Source organism: Trachemys scripta, chromosome 1 (assembly GCF_013100865.1).
Source record: "Trachemys scripta elegans isolate TJP31775 chromosome 1, CAS_Tse_1.0, whole genome shotgun sequence".
In the NCBI taxonomy this organism is placed as follows: domain Eukaryota; kingdom Metazoa; phylum Chordata; order Testudines; family Emydidae; genus Trachemys; species Trachemys scripta.
The window spans coordinates 233,842,028-233,864,899 of NC_048298.1; the positions used below are offsets into that span (position 1 = coordinate 233,842,028).

Consider the following 22,872-nt stretch of genomic DNA (forward strand, 5'->3'; position numbering starts at 1 on the left):
AGTCAGCCCTAATTTTCTCAGAAAGGATAGCTCTTAAAGAAGAAGTACAGACTTTTTTTTACATTGCATCATAGAAGTGGACACACACTTAACCATAAGCATGTCAAGGATGGATGAACCAATTCAATTAAAACAAAAACATTCTTTCCTCGATCACAACCACCACTAAAATTTGAATCAAAGCCTAAACTAAACCCTAATCTAACTTTTATTGGGGTTGGAAAAACAGAGATTAACTTCCCTTCACTCACCCACTATTTTTATTTTCTGCACCTCTGTTTTTAATAATTTCACTCAAGACTGAAGGCAGCAGGACCACATAGGCTGGTTTTGCAATATTTCTGTCCCAAATGTATACTAAACATCTTGCATGAAAGCCTATTCTCATCACGCTTATAGCCTAGTTTTTCCAGTACAAGCAGTGTGGACACTTCAGACAAGGTTCAGATATGCATCCAAACATATGGATGTGCATCTAGACTGAACCCCCTTTCGAGCTTCAGCTAGCTCTACTCAGTTGGGGAGGTATAACAACATCATTCATTTTTTTTAAAAACTGTTAGAAGAATGTTCAGGCTTCAGAGTAAAACCCTGCAACATCAGGAAATACCAAAGTTACAGCTGAACCCCAGCACAACTTGAGCTCAGCTCTCTCCTGAGTGTGCATTCCAATGCAGTCCTAGAGTGCTGCTGGACCTGATAGGCACTACCCTGCGTAAAGGGCTTTGCACAGTTTTATTTCCCCAGGGAGAGCACAGGAGGCATTGTGCTTTACCTAGGAAAAACATCTTGTAAAGCTCACCATTGTTCTACAGGGACAGCATATCTCCACTACAGCCTTTAAGGGGCTGCAGCATGCCCTTGCTTGCATGTATGTGCAGGGATGGGGAACTTAACCCTATCTCCTCTTTTCCCCCTCCCTTTTGGGGTAGCTAGTGCCTCAGGAGCACTAGAAGGGAGCAGTTGTCCCTGCTGTTAGGGACAGTTGTTCCCAGCCACTGAATGAGAGCAGTGAAGACTTTTCATGCCCTCCCCTACACTTGTGCAAACATGCAGTGGCCAGATACAATCTACCCTTTAACATTGGAAATTAAAAAAAAAAAGCTTCTTGTTGCTATGAGGCTAAATATTTGCTGAGTTCATAGGGCGCAATAGTAGCAGCATTCAGCACTAACCGTAGCTATAGTCCCTCCCTTTTAATTCTTTATCACTTTTTCCTTGGGCCTGAACCAAAAAGATTTTCTAACACAGTGGAACCCTGCTCCCCAAAACACAGACAATAGAGTCTGCACCTCAGACAGGGGACAGAAAGAAAAATCTTCTACAGATCCTGCTGTGGGAGTTCCAACAGATTAAACAGATTAAAACAGACCTGTCAGACATCAAAATTAGTGGGGTTGCAAGGGATGTCAGTCAGAGGAGGATTCAGCCCACTGAACACAGACAGGACAAAACAAAAACCCCATACAATTCAGGCAAACAGACCCCAGTTTCCGGGAAAACAAAATCCTCAAACTAGATTTTTCCTGACAGCATTTACTTCTCTTGTCCTGATTTAAATGAAAAATATCACATTCACAACTTTACCTTAATGAACAGGATCAGTATATGACCCCATGGACAAACTCACCATAACACCTGGGACTTAAAAATGACAGGCCAGGACCTCAACTGGGGTAAATCAGCATAGCTTTGTTGACTTCTTCAAGAGAGCAGCACGAATTTACACCATATGAGGATCTGTCCTCATATGCTGTACCTTTTGAACATCTCTTCTCCCATTTTTTCACAGTCTGCATCGGGTTTAAGGTGACTTTTCATTTCCAGCATATGGGGCTGAATGATTAGGGCTATCTGAATTTATTTTAAATCATACCATATCTAATGGGAAAATAAAGTTGCTATGGTTTGGTTCACTCCTGGTTCTGATTATTGATCTGAATGAGTAATTGCAGCTATCATAATTAATGTTTATTTAATAACTATATTTGTGTACTAAAGAGACAGCTTTGGATAGAAATCACGTTTCTATCTGAAAATTGTTTCCCTACTGCTATTACAAGTAACACCTAACATTAGTCAAACTAAAAGAAATTGGCAAAAAGAAATTATTTTTATCTTCTTCATTTTCTTTACTTTGTGCATTTCACAGCATTTTGCGCATAGTCAGTTTCACTGCTTCTCACCTATAATCACTTAAATGAGACTCTTTCCCCTTGTTGTTTGTGTGACTCTGTCACACTGCAGCTAGGGATACAAAAACATTTTTAAAATAAAAAAATGTGGTAGCGAAACCACAAAAACTGGCACATTGTGAGGCAGGTACCTAAAACTACTCTCAACCTTTTTTTTTTTTTTTAAACTAAGCAGATTTCAAGTTGATAATGTCCCTTTAATATAAATAAATGAGCTAATGAAATAAGTATGAAATTGCAAGAATCATAAAAAGAATTTTACATTTAAGAATACCATCTGTGTCACACTCAGCCTAACAATGAAATCATTTCAGAGCCAAAATACCAGAGTGTGCTTCCAGCACAAGTTATACAAGAGTATAAGTGATTAGATTGTAGAACAAGATAATGTCTGTGTTCAAATGAGGAATGAATACCTGGGTTCAAATTTGGCTTAGATCACAAAGGCAAGGAATACCATATGTCATTTTAAACGAGTCCCAGTAAACATTTTTCCACATCACAAAACCATCACACATTTTCGTGCAGGAAACAATCTCTACAAAAAGAAAATCCAGAAATGAAAGTAAAAAGTTTTTGAGGTAAGAAATGGGGTATAATCCAACAGCTCTTAGACAAATTCTGTGGTTCTTAATTCCGTAAACCTCAAAGAGAGTTTTGTCTGAATAAGGAACACAGAATTTAACCTCTTGGTTGGAAGGCTGGATTTAAGCATAGATGCAACAAGAGAAGTTTATCTTCTTACTTCTTACTATAAAGAATCATAACCAGAATCCAAGCTTCTCCCCCTCTTTCGGAATGGGATCCCAAAGCACAGGACTCTCTGGGCATGATGTGGCAGTATATGAGTTGCAATACAGTGTTGTCAGATCATAATCATCTGTCTGCAGAACCTGAACTCACAAAAATTCAGGGGCCAGATCCTCAGCTGGTACAAATCAGCATCCTGCAGCTCCACTGAAATCAATAGATGTCTGCTGATTTATACCATCTGAGAATCTGACAGCAGGTGCTTTTCATCAATTATGTTACAATGGAGATTGGTTTAAATGCCCACTCCTCAGTACACAGTACATGCCCTCAATATGGGCCATATTTTACAGCTGCTCTGCTCACCGATCTCTTCAGTGGAGTAGTTCTGTACCCAGAGCAGCTCTGGACTGAGATCTAGCAATCTCTTCGCAAATATTGAAAGTTAAAAAAAAACTTGTCTTAGAGACTGACGATGATGCTCACACACAATGGATCCCATCACAAAGGATGCTGAAGCGTTACTTGGAGACACAGAGCTTTTGAAATCCATATACACAAGGCTGGAGAACATTGTCGCGGCCTATAAGAAAACAATAGATCATTAGGGTTCATTCAGAAGTATAACGTATAACAGTCAGTTGTGAGGTTTAAAAGTCATGCTCAAATGGAATTAATTGCCATTTCCACAGTGAGGCCGCATTAAAATTTCTCCTTGTGGCAAAGGTTTCCCCCTATATTTTGCTTAAAAGAACATTAATATATGAAAAGTTAAAGTGCTTAATAAACATCCTGAAGTGTGGGATGCTGTATTCATATAAGAAAGGTAGGAGCCAACTGCGAGAGACATTCAGATGCAATCAAAGAGGATCTGAGCTTAACTGAGCTCTCACATGACAGTTCAGATCATTTCAGATCCCTTCCAATGGAGATAAAATAGCATCAAAAGCAGAGAGGCTTTTTTCTTTCTTCCAAGGATGAAAACACAACATCATTAGTCAAATTTACTCTGAACTTCCGCCTCCTCATGTTGATTTGTACTCAGGTTGAGTAAACATATCTTTCCATCATGGTAAATAAATGTAAAAGCCTATCAGTAACTTAATTGCTTAACGAATGATGCAGTGTAGGGTGTAACATGGTTTTTTTACTATAGCATTGAAGATAAGGATCTTTCAAAAACTCCTGTTATATATCTTGGCAGTAAAAATCTGTTCCTAGTTGAAACTTTACTTATAAAATTTCAACTCAGGATAATTTTATTTTTTAGTTTTTGAAAAAAAATCACCTTGGATAATTTTTAAGATGTACAAAAATAAAACTGTTTATTGATTGAGAAGACTTTCTCTTGCACTGTGCATCACAGAGAAATGAAATTTGACAAAACTGATGAGTCCATAATAAGAGTGGATTGCATTTGGTGCATTAAAAACACCCTAAAATAAAAATGGCAAAGAGAATGAAAAATATGACAGTGATTTTTAGCCTGCAGATATCAGATGAAATTCTAATCTCCCATGCATGGCACACACCTAGACACAACTGGGACCATGCACTCTACTATCTTGGCACACCTGTAGGCTTAAATCGAGGGGATGAAAGGGAGAAGACAGTTGTTCTTCTTAAAATAAAGTGGCTTTATAGAGGTGTTGTGAAAACAGCATGAGTGCATGTCATGTATCTAAGATTAAAATCTGGCTCCTGGTGGTCATGTGGATATAATGCCCATGCATAGCTGCCAGACTGGCATGATAGATCATAAAGGCTACAAAGGAATGGTAAGAATCTAACCAATTAAACAAATATCACAATAGGCCAGCTCATCTTTACAGTTTATCCTTCTTCAAAAGCAATACGAGTGTCAAAATATGTATTGACCCTAAAAACTCTATCATCTTAAAAATAAGTATATTAATAATTATTATTAATAGTAACAGTAATCATTATTGGCAGCCCATAATTATAGATAAATATAAATATAGAGCATCTTGAGAAATAGTATGCTTGGGTATTGTGGCTTAGTTATATATTCCCATATCAGCTTCTCTCAGACACTGCAGGACAAAGGTATATTCAGTACTGCAGTTGTCCATTGTCCAGAAGGGTTTAGCCGGAATCTCATCATGCTCAATCAGTTAGCAATGGCGAGTGTATGACATGGTTAGCCACGTCTGCCTCAGCTGATGTTACCAAAAGCCCTGAACCTGCCAAAGATGATTGTCCCTGATGGCAGGACCCTAAAGTTTATTGTCAAGTCTCTTGTCACTGACATGCGTGATTTAAGGATGTAGTATCAGACAATGGGGTGATATTTCCCACTACTGCGTCAGAAATGTAGAGCTATGAGAGCCCAAGGGCTCGACCTTGACTCAATACTTGCATATACAAATTGTCCTCACTCTCTCATTTGCCCACGCTAAATCAAAACCTAAATTTGTGCAAGCAAATTTGGTAATTAGATACATAGTATGTGCAAAAACAGCATTTGTGCAAACTGCATGTGCATCTGTGGTAACCTTTTAAGTGTGAGTGTCTAACATAAAATGAAAACACTCTGGCAACTCCTCCAGTGAAGATAAATATAAATTTTTAAAAAATTACATTGAAGTGACGTAAGGAAGTCACAGTCCTGCTAGAGTGACTTTTGCATCAAATAACTTTGTTAGCATCCCAATACGTCAGTTCTGGGTTCAATAACCCACATTAGGTTCAATTAAATTAGATACCCAGAAATTGCAATGAAGTCTGATGCTATCTCCCTAATTCATGTTCATAAGACCAAAAAAAACCCCAGAGTTTAACCTTAAATTTCCTGGCTCAGTCTGGTTAAAACATGACCCATAACATGAATTAAAATGTAGCTTTCTGGTTTATTTCAAGTGCCATGTTGTATTGGGGGAAATGGTGGAAAGTATTTTTTTACTCCTCGACATGTTATGTGATATAAAATAGGCTGTTATATTCTGCTCATCTATTTAATTTAATACATCATCCACATCACAAAACACATAATATTTTGTTCCCTATTTTGATTTAATATTTTGATTTCTAACTAGTTCTCACTTATCTCTCTGAAGAGGAATAGACAGAACAAATGCTGACGTATTTTAATTAGAAGTCAGAGATAAATTTCTAACATTAAATATTTGCCTCTCAAAACAACTGACCATTTTCTGCCCATGTAGATTTACACTACACACATTGACATTTATTTGACACATATATGCTGCTCAGTTGGAGAAGGGCATACATTGCTCAGTAGTCTCTGGTTTTAGTATGGCCAACACAGAGACATACAATATCATATACCAGGAATTTAAGTCAGCACACATTTCACTACTGATTTCACATATGGGCCTGGAGTAACTTTTCTCCTAATATGGTGATAGCACGTGCACTATTTAAATGAGTCCTTATTCTGAGCCTTATAAATATGCACCAGATGTATCTTTTGTAAATGTTATGTTTTTCAACATCTCAGCATTTGTGAGTAGTTGAAAGCTATGTCAGCCATGCTTTAATGGGGCATAAAAGTGTGTTGCATTCAAAGAAATGGCACACCATTGTAACAGGCTAAATTAGAAGTGCTGTCAATGGCTACATTTTCATGTTATCGATTTACACTGTTTAATATGGTGCTCTGTTTTTATGTGTGTGCATTTTTAATGATGTCTATACATCCATATACACATACAGGTGTTATTTTACAGCAGTGAAAAATAACCAGATACAAAACAATAGCCACAGCAAATTAACTGATTCCTGGAATTGTATCAGTGTGTTTACAGTAATCGCAAGGTTGCAATTAAGTAATTCAGTAGATGTCCTGAGTTTGCCCAGGATCAGCTTTAACACAGAAAGCAAGCACCCACACACTATTGCCCTCTACTGAATGGAATCAGAACTGTTCAACCATATGTCATAGGCCCTATATTGCTAACAGCTCAAAAAGTATCTCCTGTTGCTTAAGTGGTAGCAGCCTGTACATCTGCAATAGCAGGATCTGACTTGACCCCCTGCTAACATGGAGCTCAAAGTGATCATGGTGTCCAGCACAGTGAAAACCTGGGCTGTCACCGATTCAGTACAGTATACAGATGGCTCGTTTTAGGCCATATCCTCCCATTCTCATGTAAAATGATGTAGAAAGGGAGCACTTAATTTAAAAACTGCGTATCATTTAGGGAAAGGAAGGCTTGTGAACATGTGGAAGAAGCAAGGAATGTGGTTAGAGTTACTCATAGTTTGGAGATCCATGGACACTGACTGTGCAGACCATCCAGATCTCTGGCCATATGAGTTTGTGCCCCTTGGCTCTGTGCTGTTCCTGGCCCTCCCCCACCTAAACATGGTATCACACTGGGGACAGTTGATGCTGTTGTATTGGCTCCTCCCCAGCACAATCGGTGTCTATGTGTGACTGATCCCTCACACAGCACATAGTGTGTGTTCATGTTAGGTCATTTGCCTTATGAACATTTATTTTCTCCTTTTAAGAATTTGCACCTGACCATATCTCAGAGAAAAGGAAAGGTCTCAACAGGTTACATAGTCACTATTATTTGAATGCTAGAATGCTATTTGCTTTTAAGTTTCATGTTAGAACCATTTCATGCCCCTCACTCAGGCAAATCAACTCAAAGGCTGAGCCATATGACACATCAGTAAACATGATGGCATCCTGGCATTTTTGGAAATAGTTTAACATCCCACAACTATTTTTATTCTCAGGTTCATGGGCTTATGAATGAGAAGAATATCACTGGATAACTGCCATTCAGAAATATGTGTAGAAAAATCCTAGATGTCTGTGCATCTGATAGAATGATCAAAAACACTCAAAAAATGCATATGCTAAACTTTTAAGAAATTCACATTGCTGAAATATATCCTACAACTAATGTCACATTTCAGATATATTTTAATTGTATTTTTACATTTGATATTCAAATTGGAAAAGTATATCTTATTAAACACAACACTTGGCTTTGCTATTTTAATAAAAAATAAGTTGTTAAGGGAAAGAAAAGCAAAACTACTGATTCTTTTCCTTATGATGATCAAATGAGTCTTTCATGTTGTATCTTACACTTCACTTTTTAGCATTTTGAGGCAAATAGCAGATATCAAAACTTAGTAAATAATCAAAGACATACTCAGTTTTTCCAAACTGTCATGCTACTTATCTTGTATTAACTGATCTCTTAGGTAGCATAAGCTTATTTAATTGCTACTGAAGATTATTTGGATGAAAAAAGAGATGACACTTTCCCTTACCTCTCAAAAAAGACAAAACTATATTTTTCAAACAGACACACACAGAGAGCCAGATTCTGATCTCCTACGCACATGCACAAGTGCAATAGCTAATGTTAAAAGGTTTGATAGGAGCTGCATATCTAAGATTGCACTCTGGATCACTGATTGTACATTCTATACTTAAAATGACTTAATTTGGAAATATATTTTATTGCTGAGTAATTCATATTGTGTTACATTAAAAAAAACAGCTTTCTGATTTTATTTCTAAAGGGCAGTTATGCATGCACAATAACTACATTTCAAAAGGAGTTTTAGCAGGTTAGCAAAGTGCATATGCATGTATCCCCACTGACATGATAGACCGTAATGGCTGCGGTCTGTCATGTCAAGCATCTGCATATTAAACAGTCCCTAAGTACACATTGACACAGCAGACCCTAATAGCTCTGAAGCTGTAACAATCTATTGAGTCAATAATATGCGTGTTAAAGAGCATCTTGTATACTTCCATCAATATATTTTATCTTTTAGTTAATTTGTTTCTTCTTTACATATATATATTCAGTGTTAAGGCTATAATAACCTTTATCCTTAACACAATGTCACAGATATGTAACATATGTCATACACGTCTTCTCCGTAGCAGAAACCATCCAGAACAGGGCAGTTCTTAAAAGGGATAGTGTAATATTTTACACTGCCAACATACACACTTTCAGGTTTGTAGCTGTTCAAGACAAGGTAGAAATATTCTCTTCCCTTTGGTGCCCCTGATCCAAAGCCCACTGGAGTTGTTGGAAAGACTCCAGTTGACTTTACCGGGCTTTGGATGAGGCCCAGTGTGAATCTGCTTTTTTCCTATTCTATATTTCCTTATAATTAAATGGAAAAGGTCACAAGGGGAGAATGAAACAAAATGCAAATGGTTTAATTGCTAGTATTATCAACAAAAAACTAAGAAACAAGGATAGAGATTTAAAAAAAAAAAAACAAGCCACCATTTTGTTAAATTTGAATTAAGTCAGATGCTACATCCTTAATTCATGATGACATGACCCTAACACCTTTTACATAGCAAAACAAGGAAACTATTATTAAACATCAGAAAATGGCAACTTGATCTCCTTAATCTAAATAAGTGGAGGAAAAAAATCTCACTTAGCACTTCCATACTTAAACCATGTCATGGTAACAGGGTCCAGCCCTTACTCATCACAGACCTTCCCTTCTGGTTTTATATTTCAGAAAAAGGTTCCTTTTCCATAATAAATAATAATAATACCTGGCACTTTTTAAAGGTGGGTATGAATTATTATTCCCATTTTACAGATAGAGAAACAGGCACAGAGAGATTACATGACCTTTGTAAAATTTACAAATGTTTGAGGCCTGATTCTCCTCTCACTTGTACTAGTTTTACATTGGCACAACTCCAGAGATTTCACTGGAGTTACTCCGAACTTATACCAGTAAAGCGAGAACAGAATCAAGGCCAATATTTCCATTCCTCTTCCTAGGAATCTCTGTGTTGCTCACTCTCTCCACTCCATTCCTCATACCCAAACACAATCAAACCACATTCTGTATCATGCTGCACTTCAGCACAATCTCACCCTAACCTGGACCTGGCTGGGACTTCTCCCTGCCATTTATAAACATGCCAAAAACTGATGAGAATTGCATTCTAGTAATACCGCAGCAACTTTCCTTGTATAATTCCACAGGCCTAAATCCTATAATTGGATCCTCCTGGGCAGACCCCCCATTGGGTTCTGTCCAGACTCAGAGTTCTGCACACATAGATATACCTGCAGGACTGGGGCTTTAAAATCTCTCAGAGATGTTTGTTAACTTAATCCTATATACCCACTAAGGCATAAGTATTTATTACTGGGCTTTACAAACAGTAGATAATTCAACACACACAGCAGTGATGACCCTCATTATTTTAGTTTCTATGCTGAATAGCTAACAAATAAAAATTTCTTGTCAGTGACACAAGATTTTTTTAATTTATAAAATGCACCAAATTATCAAAATTCAAGGTTAGTGAACAAAAATTGAAGATGGAATGCAATGATACAGATGGAGCAAATTGTGCTCAGGATTACATCTAACCTAAATCACAGAGGAGCAGATTGTACAAATTACCCCTGGTCCTGAGCTAGGAGATTATGCAAATCTGCTCTGCACCCCAAGGAGTTTTTGGAGGGATTGTCTCAAGAGGGATAAAATTCCCCCCCCCCCCCAGCTTCCTAGAACAGCAAGGCAATTCATCACCACGGCAGGGCCACCCGGGGGGGGGGAGGGGGTGGAGGCAAGTGGGGCAATTTGCCCCAGGCCCCGAGCCCCGCAGGGGCCCCATGAGAATATAGTATTCTAGATTCATAGATTCATAGATTCTAGGACTGGAAGGGACCTCGAGAGGTCATCGAGTCCAGTCCCCTGCCCGCATGGCAGGACCAAATACTGTCTAGACCATCCCTGATAGACATTTATCTAACCTATTCTTAAATAGTAAAAATAGTAATAGTAATAGTAATAGTAATAATTCTATAATATTACAACTTTTTTTTTATGGAAGGGGCCCCTGAAATTGCTTTGCCCCAGGCCCCCTGAATCCTCTGAGCGGCCCTGCACCACGGGATGCTGCAGAGTGTATTCCTCTCTCTGCAGCTAGCAGTTATGGCATAGTCTCACCCCTTGTAGGGAAATTTGTACCCCCAGGGACTCATAGCAGGAACTCTGAGTAAAGGGATTGTAACTGCCCCTAATTCTTGCTCCGGGAATGCAAGGGCGTCTCGTGCCCTTCCACCCTCCAGCCAGCACACCAAGGGCCAGGGACAATCTAGCCCTGATGAAGGCAAGTATGTCACACACCAAGGACTTGTGTGGTCTAATTGTAGAAAATCTACTACCCATTTGGCTCTACCATCAGCACATAACTAGCCACGCAGCCCTCTACTCACTTAACAGGTTGCTCGCACTGTGCTGTGTTCTCACTGAGCAGTCCCAAATATTGGCTGATCCAAAGCCCATAGAAGTCAATGAGAAGGTTCCCAGTTACTGCAATGGGCTTTAGATCAGGCTGTATATCCTTAGTAGCAAGTGTGGGAGTATGTAATTTGGATATGGCTGTGATTTCACACTGTCCTTGCTCATGGGATCTGACCACACTTGTGAACTATAGCTAGCTTGCCCACTGCTTTTATTTTCATTGCTGGGCACTGCACATGGAGTTGTCTCCAATTTACCAGTGAGCTACAAGTGGAGTAAGTGGCTGACAGTCATGGGTGTTTGGCTTCTGTACATACTTAGCCAGAGTAAGATTTGACCTACTAGCTGTGAAAAAGCAGCTCATGTCACATGTGCTGCAAAACCCAGCCAGAACAGACTGAAGTTTAATCGTGGCAATGTTAACCTTCAAAAAAGAGAACAAAAAGTTAAACTGCTTAGTATAAGGTGCTGCATGTCCCAAACATCAAGGGGGGGGGGGAAGAATTCAGCACATTAGAAATGTAAAGCTTTTGATTTGCTTTTTCTTTCCACAGAGACTAAGGTCCAAACCAACAGTGCTCCCGCTCATTATGACACCCTAGCATGAATCCTATGAGTAGAACTTCTGATTTTTGGTTTTAACTAATAAACACGATAAAACTCCCATGATACAAGAAACAAAGAAAAATCAGTGTTTATCCAATAAACACCAGAAAAACACCGGAAATGGTTACTTGTGTCTAAGGACTTGTTCATGGAGTGGTAATGTGCACTCTGGGGGTGGGATGTCCAACGCGCACTAAGATGTTGTGCATTAATTGGGCTGTGTACACCCCGCTGGTGTGTACTAAAGGTTACATGTCAGCAATAGTGCTTTTGGAAATAATACTACATTAAAACACACTAGGGGACATTACAAAGAGATTACTCATTACAGTATCATGGAACTTCAAACAGCTCCAGTCCACAGCTCTAGTCCACTGTTGTGTTGTGGATGTCACGATGCTTGTAGGTACGCCTTCTGTTTTGGGGCATTTATTAATTTCATTTTTGATTATTTATTTTTAGCAATTTTTGAGGTTTATGTAGAAGTCCAAAAATCGGAGATTTTCAGAGGTTCCTCTTCCTATATACTGAACTGAGTAATGTATATAGTGTATATAATGTATATACATTGTCATTACAGTATATAGAAAGAGGAAAGCCCAAAAACCTAATTTTGGAACTTTTACATAAAACTCAAAAATTGCTAGAAATAAACCCTGAAATATTAAATTAATAAACCCCCAAAAACAAAATCCATACCTATGAGCAACATGGCATCCACCCCAGAACACTGGGGTGGACTGGAGCTGCCTGAAGGGGACAGGTTTCAATTTCATGATAGAGATGTTGCCAGTAGAATGTATGCTACTGTGTCAGAACACATCGGGGCTAGTGATCAGCAGTGAGTCGAGACTACAGGGCCTATAGAAAACTAAAAGACAAGTAAATGTGATATATGCTGAAATAGCCCTTTTGTAAGGGTAAATTATCAGTGCATCAGTGCATACTCAGGCAGCCTGTGGGGAGGGATAGCTCAGTGGTTTGAGCATTGGCCTGCTAAACCTAGGGTTGTGAGTTTAATCCTTAAGTGAGCTACCCAGGGATCTAGGGTAAAAATCTGTCTGGGGATTGGTCCTGCTTTGAGCAGGTGGTTGGACTAGATGACCTCCCGAGGTCCCTTCCAACCCTGATATTCTATGATCCATTCATAATTGTGGCCACTGTGCAACCAGTTCACATCATAGTTCTGAAAACTTCCTCTTTAGCATTATTCTAACATCTTTTTGTTGGTTAATAAAGTCAAGGAAGAGTTTAAACCAATAGTTTTCTTGTTTCCAATAACTTGGTGGCCTCTTCTTTATGTACCCTGTGTATTAGACAAATATAGTTAATAGCAGCCAGACCTGATTGGCTGACATCTGTTTCTTTACAGGATTTATATTTGCCAAGTAGCCGGACAGCAATATCCATTTAGTATTCATGGAAAGTACTTACAGAACAATAATGACAATAATTGCTTCTGATTCTTGTGTTTACAACACTGCCAAAGTATCATTAGGGCCTTATTTATGGATAATAATGCTTATTAATCACAATTATTTGAATTTTGGAATGTATTAGATTAATATTCTTTTGTATTTCAGTTCTGTACTAATGCTGTGAAAGGCATTTATTGCGTGCAACTCATTGGGAATGCTTATTTTGGAAAAGTAAATCATCTGAGCAATTTTCAGGTAATAGATAAAGAAATGATGTGCATATCACAGTGAGCACAGTGAGCAATGGATACCACTACTAAAATCAGCACCTGTGGACTAAAATCAGGGACAGACTCTGAAAAGAAAATACTCTGAAAGGGATACTGATATTACTGGTTAGTTTGCTTTTAGAAATCCTATTGAATAGAATGCTTTTTATTGTTTTGAATAAATATTTTCTTTTTTGTCTCTCTTTAAACCCAATCTTTAGTAATATATACTATACTGGGGGAGAGTTTTTGCATAAATTCTAAGATTCATGGACACTTGAAAGGTTGCTAACATAGGAAGTATAGTATAAGAAAGACTTAATTTTGGATGTAAATAATTTCAGCTTTTATAAATCAGTGTCTGATAGTGCTGGAATAATATGATGAAATGAAAGCGTAAGAGGAAATTACAGTTGTAACAAGAGAAAACATAACCCTAAATCTAAATATCAGCTGCCATATATTCATATTCTCCTTTTGTCCTTCTGTAGTACTTACAATTCTGAAAAAACACCAAAGCTACTGTAATACCAAACTCTCGGATTTTTGGTGTGCGGCCAGCTCCATAAATTTGCATTTAAACAAATAAAATCCAGAACAGTGTCGTATGTCTTTTTTTCCTGAGATGGTTCTTCAAGCATAATTTAAAGAGGCACTGTCAACTTAAAAATCACATTTTGGTCTGATTTTTTTCCCCCTGACTGTTGATGTAACACTTATGATTACTATCACTGAAAAAGATTACAGAAACTATCTTCCTATATTTTATTCAGTTTATTTACTTAGTGCTTTTTGTAGCAATTTGTGCATAGTCAGCTTAACCTGTATAGTAGGTCACTTCCCTCTGTTTTTTGTGATTATTTTATTCAGCACCCAAAAACATTTTTAAAATAACTGTAAAAGCACAAAACTAGGGAAATTGGGAGGAACACTTAGGTCTGGTGAAGTACCTGAAACTACACTTAACTCATATATTTAATATTTATATAAGCTGACAGTGTCCCTTTAAAATGTAAGTATTTCACCTATTAATATTTTGGCTGGCTTTACGAAATATATTTATAAAACACATGCATATAGGTTTACCGAGAATTTCAAAGCATTAAGCAACAGTCCATGTGTATATAGCTGGATCACTATTAGAAGAATCAAAGATATTTTTAAAATATTTTATAAGAGATGAGCCCAAGTAGCAAAGATCAGGCCCAGATCTGGAGTGAAGTTTTACTAAGTTCAGTTCCCAAAGAACTATCCCACTGCTCAGAGGAGGGAGCAGGTCTGTAGTTGTAAGGCCTGGTATTATCCTTTGCTTGACCCATTGTTATAGACATAAAGGAAGTTCAGATCCAAATTAATAGCTGGGTTTCCCCAAATTCTGGGATGTTTGGCTGAGGGGCTTTGACTAGGCCCATCCCTAATTTCTACTCATGAATATCTGACAAAAATTGTTTCAAACATTGAGATCGTGTTACTGAAGGTCTTTGACTAATGATCAATCACCTTTTTTCGTTCTTCTGATTCTACTGTACTAAACAAAATTCCATAATGTCAGGATTTGAATGTTACATGATTAATTACAACGGTACAGTACGTGACATCATCTCTTCCTCGCTCTTATTTATTGCCCCCCTACAGAAAGTTTAGACTGGTGGTTAGAATTCAGTTTATTACACTCGGAAATTTGTCCTTCCTAGGAGGCCCAGAAAATATATTTCTTAGTATTTCCAAATCATAGCACGAAATCTGTGGAAGAATATAATACTAAGATCTTAACTTGTGTAACCTAAAATGGCAGCACTGAAAGCATAACTCACCAAATGCAGCTTTCAGTCTCCCTGTATTTAATTGTATTAAAGTATTTGTAGCACTCATATCACTTTTTTTTTCAAAATGTTCTTAGTGTTTTAGGGACTGTTCCTACTCTCCCTACTGTAAATGGCAAAACTACCAACAGTTATACATGAAATTATAGTACCGGCATTTACATAATTGGGAGCAATAAAGAACCTTTGTGCATGGGGTAAGGTGATTGTTTTGCGGGAGAGGGTGTTATACTACTGCTTTCTTCAATATTCAGTATTCCTTTTATCCCGAACATCCGCTACAGAAAGAAACCTAAATTCCAAACAACAATCTTTAGCCCAGATTTTCAAACCAGCACACCAAAATCTAGGTTCCTTAATCCATATTTAATTTCCCATGGCCTGGTTTTCAGAAGTGCTGAGCTCCCACAAATCCCACTAAAGTCAATGGCAGCTGTAAGTGCTCAGCACCTTTGAAAATCAGATCACTTGCATTGAGGTGGGTTCCTAAATATAAATTTAGGAGTACCCAAGTTTGAAAATGTTGGCCTTAATGCACAATATGAGGACCTGATCAATGAGACAACTCATCTGAGTAAGAGCTTGCAGGGCCAGATCTCAAAATAGTGCTAAACTGTAAACTGCAAACCTACCTGCTTACATTAACAGTGGGACTACTGCAGGTTAAACTTTAGGATTTAAGGGTACTGAAAATCTAAGACCAATGTAGAACACTTTTGTCTGAGTAATTTGTTCTCTAATAGTATTATTGCAACTACGATACATAAAGGAACATTTCAACATGAAGCTAGAAAAGACCTAGCCACATAAGTAAGTTTGAAAATAATCTTTTTTTCTTGCTTTATTTTACTTACTATATTTCTCAGTGAAACTATATTGTGTCTGCCTGTCTTTAGTGTAAGCTTTATTGTCAAATTGTAATTCTTTTTGCTTTCAAACTGCATGATTATTCTGTATTTATCCCTCCAGATATATAATGTGAGCATTTCTCTTCCTTATTTTTATATCATTTATAGCTACTATAGTTTTGAATTCATAGCCCCACTTCATTAATTGGCTTTATAAAGGCTTCTTTTACATATTTGAATGGAATTTTTGCTCAGCAAATTACATCTCTATATAAAACAACATCTTTATTAAACTGTAAGAAAAAATTAGGAATAAAAATAAAACCATACGTCACCATCTGATATTCTATCAACCAAAAAGTACACTCTTGTCTACATCTAAATATCCCTATAGGTGTTATATATTTTTAATACATTCTATATATTTTGTTTTTTTTTTTTTTCTCTGTTGTAGCATCTCTGATTTCTTTCATTCCAAACTTTTAAAAAATGTTAAGGCACCAACCATGGGAGTAGATTGAGTATGATTTTCATTATAAGTTCAATAATTATCCTTTAAGCATGACATGAATATCCCATTGTTTTAAAAAGTTTCTTCTGGAATAAACAATCATGATTCATATTGGTATAACAAAATTTAAAACAAAAAAAAGTGGAAACGAAAATGTGTTTTTATAGAAAAGAAATTCACGTTTAAACAAACATGGAGGAAAGGGCAAAACTGTTTAACAATGGATTTTTTTTTCTATCAGAACAGATTAGAATTTGAAATCTCAATAGCAAGATTTAAAAAGAGATTGGACATTTATATAGAGAAGACAACACCAGACAGAGTTATCATAATTAATAACAAAAAAAATTGGAAGAGATATTAAACATCGTGAGTCAGGGCTTTAGCCCATCTCTAACTAGTAAAGTTCAGGAAGAGACCTAATGTGGGGGTAGATTAACCCACATCTGCCTATCACAAGGTTCATCCACTTTCCTCTGAAGCATCTGGTTGACCCGTCAAAGACAAGATATTGGACTATATGGACCTTTGGTCTGATCCAGTATGGCAATTCCTATGTTTTTCTGTCCCTAATGGGAACTTCAGTATTTCCTAATTCTTGTCAGTGTCTTGTGTAATTTGTAAGGTAGAAAAATTCTCACAATCATCTGGATCCAACACCACTTTCTGATCTCTAACTCTTCGAAAAAGCTTAACCCTGCATTCCTTACTTAGAGGCAAATTCTGCTTGCCTTAGTTGTTGAAGCCAAAGAGAATTTTGCTTGATTAAAGTGAGCAGGATCTGGCCCTCATTTCTCATGCTGGAATAATTGTTTTTGACTTAACTGGGATCACAATATGGCACTCAGACCTTACTCCAACAAACTTCTCATAGATTTTAATGAGAAGAAGATATGGCCTTCATGACAACCACATTATAACCCCACTGCCGTCAATGGCATTTACGTCAGAGTGAGGACTGAGAGACAGAGACAGATCCTGCTCATTTTATTCAGGCAAAACTCCCATTGACTTAAAAAAATACAGTAAGCAGAATGTGGCCCTAGGCAAGAAATATAGGGTTTAGGTTTTAGAAGAATTAGATATACATGCTCATTTGTGCTAGAGCAAAACCAGAAAGTGTTGAAGTCAAATGGAGCTTTGCATGAAGAAGGACTGAAGGCCATGTCTTCATCCCACTGAAAACATTCAATGGGACCACAATTTGGAGTTGGAATGCAGAATTTGACCCTAATACAATCCTGCCAATAGCTTTTATTGTGATAATTTTAATATTGTAGTATTTTTAAAAAAATCCAATGCCAAATGTTACATGATTTGCTTTAAGCAAAAGCAAGTATATTGTACAGTTTACTATTCTAATCTGCATGAATTTTAAAACCAAATATGATTATTGTTGTGTTATCTGTCTTCATGTTTTCTATAAATGTCCCTTTATGGTTTTGTTTTTAGTATGTATAAAAAAAATGCAAGAATTATGGAGTATGTCAATTCACTTCATCTCATTAATCAGCTACTTGATAATGTTTTTCTTGCAATGTAGTGGAAAGTAAAAGGAAGGTTCTTTTTTAAAACATCCAAAATTAAATTCCTATTTCACAATGTTTATATTTCATGTGCAAAATTACCTGATATGTTTAGGTATCTGACTTCAGTTCTTTAATAAATTGCTTCATTGGCAAAATGTTGCATTTAAAATTTAGAATCTAAAATGAACTACTTACGTTTTCTTGATATGAAACAATTTTTAAGTTCACAGTAATTTTAAATATGACGCATTTAAAATATTAATATTTCACATGTATTATTCACTGACTTCCAGGTGTCATAGCAAGTTAGTGACTCTTCATATTTCAAAGGAAGAATTGTTTCTTTTTTCAATACTAATGTTCTATTAATTCACTTTGTAATATCACTCCAGTTCAGGCAAACAGAATTGCACTAAATTACTTATGCCAAAAATCATGCTGAAGTTGCTGACATTATATAAAATTTCATTTTCCATTACTATTTTATATGGTCTTATCTTGTTAGTGTCTTTTTCAAGTGCAATACATGGCTCTCATTAGTTAGTTTTAGAAACACAGGTATATACATGAACATTTATATGTTGAGATGAGAGTGCATGTGAATATATATTATACATTCTATCAGTTAAGTGGATTTTACACAGTGAAACTTCCAGTAAATTACATGTAAATATTCTTTATGAACATGCTGGTCTAATTTACAGTTTCTTTGGTGGAGCATCAACAGATCCAGTTACTGTTGTTTTTTCAGTAACTTAGTGTGATTTTCTGTTCCAGCATGTGTTTTAAAATATATAAAAGGCAAATCATCTGAGAACTTTCCTGTTTATAAAGGCCTAAAGGTGAACAGCTTCCTCATCAAGCCCAAAGAAAGGCAAAAATTCTGGATGTGAAAAGAGAACCTATTTATGACCCTGTAACATTCATATTCTTCATATAAAGATCACATGGCTACATAACTATCCCCAAAGATATGGTGGAAAACATACCTGGAGATGCTGAAAAGCTTTAATCAGTGAATCAGCAAATAATTATCAAATGCCCTTCAGCAGTGAGATAATTACAAAGCACTGGATCCAGAATAGTGAACAGTAGTGAAATTACTTATAAATAAATGTAAGGATCTAAAAATATACATGGCTAGTTGTCTAACCAACTCTTTCTGAATGTCATCAAAATCAAACCTTGCTGTAAGTAGGAATGCAGTTCCAAGGTTATTCATAACTAATCTTCAAGGAAGACACATTAATATATATATTTTAAGTATATGCTCTGAACTTTCAGTTTTGCTACATTGTTTAGTATAGTACAGGTAAGGTCTCCCATATTGGTTTAATTTCTGCCACGTTTTCAATTTGGAATTTAATAAATCTGAACATTTTCCAAAAAAAAAAAAAACCACTTGATCCAAATCTTTTTAAATAAACAAATAAACCCCTTCTCGTTTGTGACCACAACAAAACGATTTGGATGACAGTAAGACAGTAAACAACATGAGAGACTCTGGGTCTGTAGTATGGAACAGTCTTCTATTTCTATCAATTCTTCAGACGCCAGGATTTTGACATACAAACTAGACCCCCAACTCCAAATTAACAACAGAAGTAAGACACCATCATATAGACATACAAAGTCAAATGCTCTCTTTTCTGTCTAGCCCACCTAAAATATTAAAAGAGCCAGAACAAAGCAAGTGCACATCAAGCTAGAACCAATTAAGGAAACGAAATGTATTTACAAACACACAGGGAGACAGAGGGAGACACACACACACAACTTACTGAGCATACTGGAAGGGATGGATTTTCTCCCCCAGTGATACCTACCTTAGGAGTGCTCGCAGGAAGGCACTGGGTTAAAGTGTAATCCCCTTTGATATTTTTGATCCAGTTTCACGCGGAGTAGCGGGGGAGGGAGAGGAAGTAAAGAGAGTGCAAGAGAAAAATCAAACTTGGGTACCAAATTATAGATCAGTTAGTGGCGGAGGAGGGGGGGTGAAAAGACATAATTAGTGACAGAGTCTGGACACCCCCGCACTGGGGGCTGACTGAGTGGGCAAGGCAGGCAGGGCGGTGAGCCAGGCGAGCTGGAGCGGTGCAGGGCTACCCCCCCACACACCCCTTCCCACCCCTCAGCCTGAGCGCAAAGCTACAGCGCGGCGGCGGAGGAGAAGCAGCAGCCGCAGCTACCTGGGAGCAGGCGGAGCCGTCGTGCGCAGCGCGGGGCTGGGCGAGCCGGAGGGGCCGGCCCGGGGGAAGGGAGCCGAGGGCTGCCGCCAGTCGCTCAGTGCGGCCAGCCGGTCCCCTGGGTGCCGCAGGCGGGCGGCGCTCGGCTGCCGGAGGCGAGAGGGAGCCGCGCAGGGGCGGGGGAGCGGGGCTGTGGGTGTGCGCGCGCCCCGGGGGCTGCTGCTGCTCCCTCCTTCAGCCTCCCCCCGCCCGCTCTGCCTCTCTCGCCACGGCCAGCGGCTCCCGTTTGGCAGCGGAGAGGAGCGGGACTCGGCAGTCGTCCGTCCCCCCCTCCCGCCCCCCGCGCCCGCCCCGGTCCTAAGAAGATGCACTAAAAAGCGGGGAGGAAGGGGTTGGGGGGGGGCGATTGGGCTCCTGCAACTGCACCAGCCCAAGTGGGAGCCAAGGCTGGAGAATCGATTGCGTCATTTGGGGGGGGGGGTTCCCCCCTTTTTTCTTCCCCGAGCCGGATTGATCTACCTGCCAGTCTGTGCAGCTCTCCCCATCCAGGTGCCGCTGCTGCGCCGGTGTCAGTCCGTCCGCAGGGCTCGGGCGGGGGGAGTGGGGACCCCGCGCGGTAGGTGGTTCGGGCGGGGGGGCAGCAGCCAGCCCTTGTCTTGCGAGGCTCCGGGAAGGGTCAGGCCGAGCCGATGAAAGCAATTAAGACACATCTGCTGTGTTTGCCTTTCCGCCGTCCTCCTCCCGCCTCGCGCCCGTGTGAGCCGTGAAATGCTGCCAGCTGACGGGCGGCTTCGCTGCTACAGGATCGCTTGCGCCGCGGTGGATCCCGCAGCAGCACATTTGGTCCGTGCAGCTTGGCTTCAACGCACCCCGGCAGACTAAAAAAAAAAAAAAAGGAATTCATTGGTGCTTGGAGGTTGCTATTTTAATTGCAGGGTTGTTGTTGTTGTTTTGTTTGTTTGTATGTTTTTTTCAAAAAGTGGCCCGTGTGCTGGAGAGGGGGAAGGATGCTCCCTGATCCATCTCCTGGTGCCCAAGGCGTGTGTTGAAAGTGTTAGCCGTCCGCTTTTGCATTGCACGGTGGGGTTCATTGAGCCCACTGTCGTTTCCTCCTACTTCAGCTACAAACAAACTTTTCTTCTGCAGAGAGGAAGTAGCTGAGGCTGAGAACCTGAAGGTAGCGAATCCCTAGCGGCTTCCCTCGAGCTGCCCTGACCCCAGCACACAGACGAAGGAGCGGTCTGCAGGGCCTGTTTATAACTGACCGGGAGTGTAGCATGCCGTACATTTTAGACAAAATAACAGCCTCGGGAACAATTCTCCTCCCTCCACCAATGGCTGCTTATCCCGGCATTGTTTCCTTCTGTAACTGATCCTCTCTAAGAATGTTTAAACTCAGCTTCAACCATTCAAGTCTTTTTTTCCCCATAGTGTCAATATTAAAAGTGTACATTTCCCCTAATGAGATGCAGATCATGAGAATCTATTATTGGGGCCCATTTTGACTTCAGCTACATGAGAGAGAAAATCCACTACCTAAATGAGTTTATTATATCGATTCTGTAGGGTAATAGCCTATGGATGTTGCAAATAGTAGGGGGTGTTTTGTTTTTCATATGGTATATAGTGATGAGTCTGTCAGACTATACACTGCTTGATCTTTTATATATATAATATACAATATTTCAGACACACACGCTGATGATACCTTAGGTGTATGAGGGTGGGGGACACAATATCTTATACAGATGAAGTTTTTATCAGGCAGAGCAGATTACTTTAAGCGTTCAATTTCTCAGCGATCCAATTTTATTAGGATTTACTGTCATTTGTGTTGTGCATCCCTGGGGAAATAATGCTTTGATTAATGTAATCCTGGGCTGGGATCCGCCACATGCCCCTCTCCCCGGAGAAGAGCCCTGTTTGACAAACAAAAACAGAGCAGCAACTATTGCAATCTGCACTCACCTTTAGAAGGCACAAAAAATCCACCCCTCTCTCGAATACAATAGCAGCATTTCAAAACAATGTGAACTCTGATTAATTTACTCTGAATGCTCCTGATTCAGTGTGGGCTGTCCAGTCCAGCCCTCAACCTCAAAGACAGCCCAACGGATGCTGCTCTGTTCCCCACAGAGAAGCAAAAGCATCTCTGGGAAGCCTAGTGCCTCTCTGTAGATCTGCCTCTCCTTGGTCTCTCAACATTTCTGCCTCTTTGTTTCCCACTGCAGGGCTTGCTGCAAACTGTTTTCAACTCTCCTCATTCAATCCAGCAGCCAGAGGCCTATGAAGCTCTGTCATTTCATGAGATTCAGTCACACATACCTGAAGCCATATATACCTCTCAAACCGGGGCAATGGTAAGCAAACCACAACAAAGTGCTCTAAGCAGTTCAAAGGGGAGGTAGTGGGTCCCCAGAAAACAGCCTTGTACAAAAGATCTTGTTAAATAAAAAGGAAACAGTCCACCTTTGTTAT

General features: G+C 39.0%; 1 long non-coding RNA gene across 1 annotated transcript; it reads right to left on the bottom strand.

The window, feature by feature from the left end:
• Window positions 1–263: 263 nt before the first annotated feature.
• Window positions 264–20,296, bottom strand: LOC117870731. Its single transcript, XR_004644024.1, has 2 exons — window positions 20,035–20,296; window positions 264–3,528 (listed from the first exon to the last, which is right to left on the bottom strand). It is a non-coding gene; the product is annotated as an uncharacterized LOC117870731 (long non-coding RNA).
• Window positions 20,297–22,872: the final 2,576 nt, after the last annotated feature.